This window comes from Quercus lobata, chromosome 11, assembly GCF_001633185.2.
Source record: "Quercus lobata isolate SW786 chromosome 11, ValleyOak3.0 Primary Assembly, whole genome shotgun sequence".
Lineage (NCBI taxonomy): Eukaryota > Viridiplantae > Streptophyta > Magnoliopsida > Fagales > Fagaceae > Quercus > Quercus lobata.
Window position 1 is genome coordinate 12,096,689 of NC_044914.1, and position 6,511 is coordinate 12,103,199.

The 6,511-nt window shown below is 34.4% G+C and overlaps 1 pseudogene; it reads right to left on the minus strand.

Annotated features, from left to right (window-relative positions):
- Window positions 1–594: 594 nt before the first annotated feature.
- Window positions 595–2,232, minus strand: LOC115969550 (annotated as a pseudogene).
- Window positions 2,233–6,511: the final 4,279 nt, after the last annotated feature.

Genomic DNA, 6,511 nt, shown 5'->3' on the forward strand with positions numbered 1-6,511 from the left:
CACGTTGGCTGCTTGTTTGCCCATTGCCTGATATGGGTTACAAACTTAAAAAATACATGCCCTGTTTATTCCATTGTGAAAGATTTTCAGACGCTACTAATTAAGGTACCATGGATGAATGTCTCTCCCTGCCGTTACTGCAATAGTGTATCTACAATCTGTTCGGATAATTATCTTGCTAAAGCCTTTGGAAATTGCTTGGTACAATTCTCTAATTGCTAGGATGATGTTGTGAAAGCATGAAGAAAGCACACATGTTGCTCTCTTAGATGAAACAGAAATTAAATTGTTAGCTTCTGTTAATAAATCTTAAATCCACGAGGGATTCCTTAATCCACAAGGTGATAATTTTATGGAATCCACCAAAGAAAGAAATAAACAAAGTCTGAATTTTATTAATCTAAAAACTGAATTGCCTTTTGAGATTACAATGTGTTTAATCAGTAAAAAGAAAACCTAAGGCGGCTAGGAAAACCCCCAAAACCTTATTTTGACTAAACAATATTAAAAACACCTAAAAACGAGGAAATAAATACCCTAAACCTAAAATAACAAAAGTTACATAAAAAAACTAAAATTAATAAATTACAAAAATCAAATTATAAATTTTTCCCTACATCATAGTAGGTTTACAGATCTTGTTTTTCAAGCTTTGCTAATATGGCATACTCTGAAAAGCTCCTTCCATCTATGCTTTATTTTTATTTTTTGATTAAAAAGTGAAGGTAGTCAAAACATTAACTAGGTCCACCTTGAGTTATCATAGCACTAATTCTTGAATTAGTGCTCTTAGTGACACATATGAGGAGCCATTTTCCATCATAGCTACCCTACTTTTTTTGCTCATTTCCTTTACTTTTTTCCTAACCTCATTGTCATAATCCATTAAACAGTTTATTCCTCTCTCTACCTCATTTGCCAACACCAAATCACTACCTTCCCTATAATCTAACCTAATCTCAATTGCTAATCCCAACTCCTTCACCATCTGAAAGGCATTGATTTGTTGCTCAGCATATATTGGCCATGTGGCAATTGGTATACCATACCACAAACTCTCTAAAATTGAATTCCAACCATAATGTGATATAAATCCTCCTATTGCTTTGTGGGCTAGAATTGACACTTGTGAAACCCACCCACACACCAATCCAATTTTATTTGTTCGTTCCAAAAATCCATTTGGTAAAACTTTCTCGAGACTCATGTAGTCATCCGAGAGGCCAAATTGGGCCTTATGTGGCTCATGTAAAGCCCACACAAATCGAACCCCGGCTAGTTCAAGTCCAAAAGCAATCTCTCTCACTTGGGACCCACTAACACCTCCCATGCTACCAAAGCACAAAAATACCACCGTTCATGGAGGTTGATCATCAAGCCACCTCATGATTCTTTCATGCTGGGCCCGGTCTGGGTGCCATTGGGCCGATCCAGTAAGGTCAAGAACAGGCCCAATGGGATAAACCGGTGGCACTTGACTCGTAGAGACCGAGTTAAGTGCATGAGGCTCAAGCTCAGAAAATGTATTTATGATTATACCCTTTGTTTCAACGTACCTGCGTGCATTCTGTAAAAAAAAAGAGTACCCATCTTTCTCCAACATCACAGAAGGCAACACACTTGGAGGAACTGGATTTACAAAACTCGGAATGACCAACTCAGTGTCCAACTCAGCCAACTCAGTGGTGAGTTGGGTGTCTAGGACTGGAAGATGAAGCATGAAGCCAAGAAATTCAGCTGTAGATTGGAAGTGAAGGTAGCAAGGGATGTCAAGCTCGTTGGCTACATCGATCATGGAAGTTGTAAACAAGTCGATGAAAAACCCAACGAGTCGTCGGTCCGAGTCCAAGTCCGACTCAGTTGCCATGAGGTTTGTGATTGCTTGCTTAACATGGGGTTTATGTCTTTCAGCGAATAATGATATGCATCCTATGGAAGATTGGAGTTGATCAGGTGAGGGAAGGTCTACAGGAGGGAGGTGGACGAAGTTGATATTTGTGGAGGCTGACGTGGCAACACATGATTGGACATAAGTGTTGACAAGGGGTCTTTGGGGCAAGGTGACGATGAGTATAGTGATAGAGAATCGAGGGTCACAATTGATAAGGTGGTGTGCAAACTCAACAATTGGAACTAGTTGTCCGATTGCAGGGGTTGTGATGAACACCACCTCGAATTTGGTCATGGCTGTTTCAGCTTTTTACTTGATTATTTGGCTTTATCAAGATTGGTTTTTGGGACACTACTAATATTGTGAAGTAGTGCTATGACTATATAGAAATGGAATAGGAAGTCATATTGATCCCTTGATGAAGACAACCCCTAATTTTCTAGTGCCATGACTTATAGAAAAATGGGATAGGAAGTCATATTGATCTTTGATGAAGACAACCCCTAATTTTCTAGTGCCTTGACTATATAGAAAATGGAATAGGAAGTCATATTGCCCCTTGATGAAGACAACCTCGAATTTTCTAAAGCACCTGCTTGGACTCTTTGAAATTGTGCTTGTTTATTTGGCGTTGCCCATCTGTTTTTCCTTATCGAGAATGACTTTTGGAAGTTATAATGTGATGTAGTGCCGTGAACGGTGAGTCCGTGACTATATGACCCATGTATGATGAAGACAATTGTAGACAACCTCGAATTTCCTAACGGATATACGATGATTCTTTTGACTTGTTCATTAATTTGGCATTACAATGAAGTTTTTTTCTTTGCCCATCTCTTTTTAAAATGTGAGATACAATAGCACACTTGTTTTGGTCACCGAAAGAACTAGGATTTCATCTTTGGGCCTATAACATGAAACAAAATATTTCAACCTTTCAAGAAAAAAGTATAATAAGATTCAAAATTAAATTATATATGAAAAATCTCAAGTATTATCTATTCAATACTAACAAAATAACACAAAATAGTGGTTTATCAATACATTTCTAAATTAACCAAAAAATTTTCAACTTAAAAGAACAATTAATATACTAAGATTTAAAAGTGATTAATATATAAAAATTCAAAGTAATATATATTCAATAATAACAAAATATTAATAAAAAAACAAAAAAAAATCATTAATATATTTCAAACCAATCACCTATTAAAGTAGAACTCGATATTATTTTGAATCCCAAAATTATCTGTAATTGATTCTGTTATAAATTGTACATAAATTCTTTTTCAATTTACTAAATTAAAAATTCCATTAAAAAAATCATACTTCATTTTGTTACAAAACCTAGTTTTTATAATATTTATGTCTAGAAAAGTCAAATATTGTAGTTTGCTTTTCCAACATCTACAAATCTAATAAAATTTTTATTTATTATCTCATATATATATATATAGAGAGAGAGAGAGAGAGAGAGAGAGAGAGTATTTAACCTTAGTTGCTCAACATTAGAAAATAAAATGTGGTGCCAGGTAAAAAATAAATTAAAAAATTTGTTTAGGTGTAATCAAACTGCAAAAGGATAATATCCAAATCCTAAAAGTTTAAAAAGTTATCAACTTTGGATTTCAAACAACAAACAATACAATTATTTTTAATTCTTTTTTTAATAAAAAACATTAATATCTATTAACTATATAAAAAGAGTCAATAAGCTTAGGAATAATGTTTTAGTTTAGTTAAGTTTTTAGACTCATTCTAATGCTACTAAAAAACCTTTTATACTTATTCAAGGAATTTGGCCAATCTAGTGAGATGAATTCATTTTCTTCTTATGTACACCAATTTGTTTTTGTTTTGTTTTATATTATATTACCTATATATAAAAAGAGCAAATGCATTGAGGCTACAATATTTTTGATTTGTTCAACTTGCACTATTTCATCGGCTGCTTTTTGTTTTGAATGTGTAAAGTTACAGTAGTTTTGCTACATTATTTTTGGTTTGTTCAATTTGCAATGTTTTACAAAATTATTTTCAATAGGCTTAAGAATAGTGTTTTGGTTTAGTAAAATTTTTGGACTCATTCTAATGCTACTAAAAAACTTTTCATACTTATTCAAGGCATTTGGCCAATCTGGTGAGATGGATTTTTTTTTTCCTTCCCTTGTATATCAATTTGTTTTGTTTTGTTTTGGTTTTTTTTTTTTTTTTTTTTTTTTGTATTATATTATCTATATATAAAAAGATCAAATGCCTTGAAACTACAGTATTTTTGATTTGTTCAATATGCACTATTTCACCAGCCACTTTTTTTTTTGAATGCATAAAGCTACAGTAGTTTTGCTACATTATTTTTGGTTTCTTCAATTCGCAATGTTTCACAAAATAATAAAATATTAACACAACAAATTAGCACAATATTTTTATAATTGTTGAGGTGTTAATTTCTTATAGGTCAAAATAAAATAATAAAATATCATATTGGAACCAACCACAACCAAAAATAAAGTTATTATGTAAAAAAAGTGCCACATCCACAATATTTTTCACAACACTTTCGTAACAAACTATGTGTGGTAAATTGTTATTAATTCTTATTTAAACTTAATTACCTGTAACAACATACTGTTTATAATTTGTTATGAAAATATCATGGACATAACAATTTTTTTGTGGAAATGTTAAGACATTTTGTTATCATCACACTATTTTCAAAACTGCTGAGTTATCAATTCTTTATAAGTCAAAATAAAATTTAAAAAATTATAAAGGTATTATGAAAATGTTGTGCCACTTTGTTCAGCTTCTAAAAAATTTTTATTGGTTTATTCAAAGTTGTTGAGCTAAAATTCACTGTTTTACATACAATTTTTCTATGTTGACTTTTTGTATTTTTTTTCTTTACGCACCATTTTAAGAAAAAAAACACATAGGGTCCGTTTGGATATAACTATTTTTGCTGAAAATGAAAACAGAAAACACTGTAGCAAAATAATTTTTTAATGTGTGAATAGTGCTGTAGGACTTGTGAACAGTGCGTGAATAGTGCATGAACAGTGCATTTTGTTTTCTGCACATTGAACTCATGTGATGTTACTGTTCACGTACTGGAGAAAAAAAAAAAAAAGCTAGAAAACGCAAACTTTAAATGCAAACGTGTATCCAAACCCTCACATAGTTTTATACTAAGGAAAAAAAAAAAAAAAACCTTAGGATAAAAACACTTTTCATTCTTTATGTTTGGAGTAATTTACAATTCCTCCTTTAACTTTAAAATCAAGCAATTTTTCTCTTAATATTTTGGAAAAGAGTAAATATATTATATTGTGATTCTCTCAATTAAACCCAGATGAAAACTTGTGATTCTTAAAATATTTTGTTATGTAATGTCTAAAATACTCCCACTAAATTTTAACATCTCAAAAATTTTCTTTACGTATTTTGAGTTTTAAATGATAGTTGTAGGGGCAGTTTTTGGGGCTCAGGCCCAGCAAGTAAGTGGTTCTGGCCCAAAAGTCCCCAGACAATGAATTTGTAGAGAGCGGGTTACAGAACTAGGGCTAGACGAAGTGAACGTCAGTTAGAAGTATGCCATGCAGCATATTGAACGTGAGAATATTCCATTTTAGTTCACAGGGTATCGATCCGAGGAGACGTATAAGTGCACCTCTTGCTCTTGGTTACAGACTACAGAATTCTTTCACCTCTCTCTCTCTCTTTCTTTTTCCTCAATCCTCCGATCCCCTCTTCATGGGGATTTCCTTCTCTTATATAGCCTCCTTAAATTGATAAGGACCTTACACTTGTTATCCATCTGGACCTTCATTTGAGTGCCTGTCCCATCAGATATCTTCCTTATCTTTCTGTGAGTTGTACTGGCCAATGAAACACTGTTCGCCTGTCTTCTCCACATTAATGCGGCTGAAAAAGTAGCTTTCTTGCATTTAATGCGGCAGTTGTGGCTTCTCCCTTATGTCTTACATTTTCCTTTTTCCTGCTGTGTGAGGCTCACCCTCCTACCCACGTTCACCTGGATGGGTTCTTCACTGTGGAGGGGACGCACATTGGGCCCATATTTGTGTGTCCGAGGATGCATTCCTCCTCGGACGTCTTTTAGAACAAACCGAGCTCAACAGGGTTAGGCCAGAAGTCATTTGGGCCCCTATTCCCCGTTAGGTCATGGTTAGGCTTTGTGTGGGTCTCTAGGCCTATTGTTGATTTTGGGAATTTCACCCCTACAATAGCCCCTCAAAATTCCGGCTCCTTCTTTCTTGTCCGAGGAGGGAGGGCGGGATTTTGACATTCATAGGATTATTTACTATGGGTCCCTGCTTCACTCGCGCGGAGGTATGCTTCTCACGTGCCTCATTAATGACGGAGGTGGTTGATAACCCATGCGGCGCTAATTATTGCTTTTAGCGGTTTTATATATTTTGATCCGACGGTTGGACGCTAGATCAACGGTTGGAATCATTTCCGTTTCCCTAGGCGGGAGTATGTCTGTCCGGCTTCTCCTGGATACATAAGATTTTCAAAGGCATTTCCTTCTCATTTTTGGACAAGCACTCAAGCACTCAGAGCACTCTCGCACTCTCCCTTTTAAAGCGTTCAAGCCTT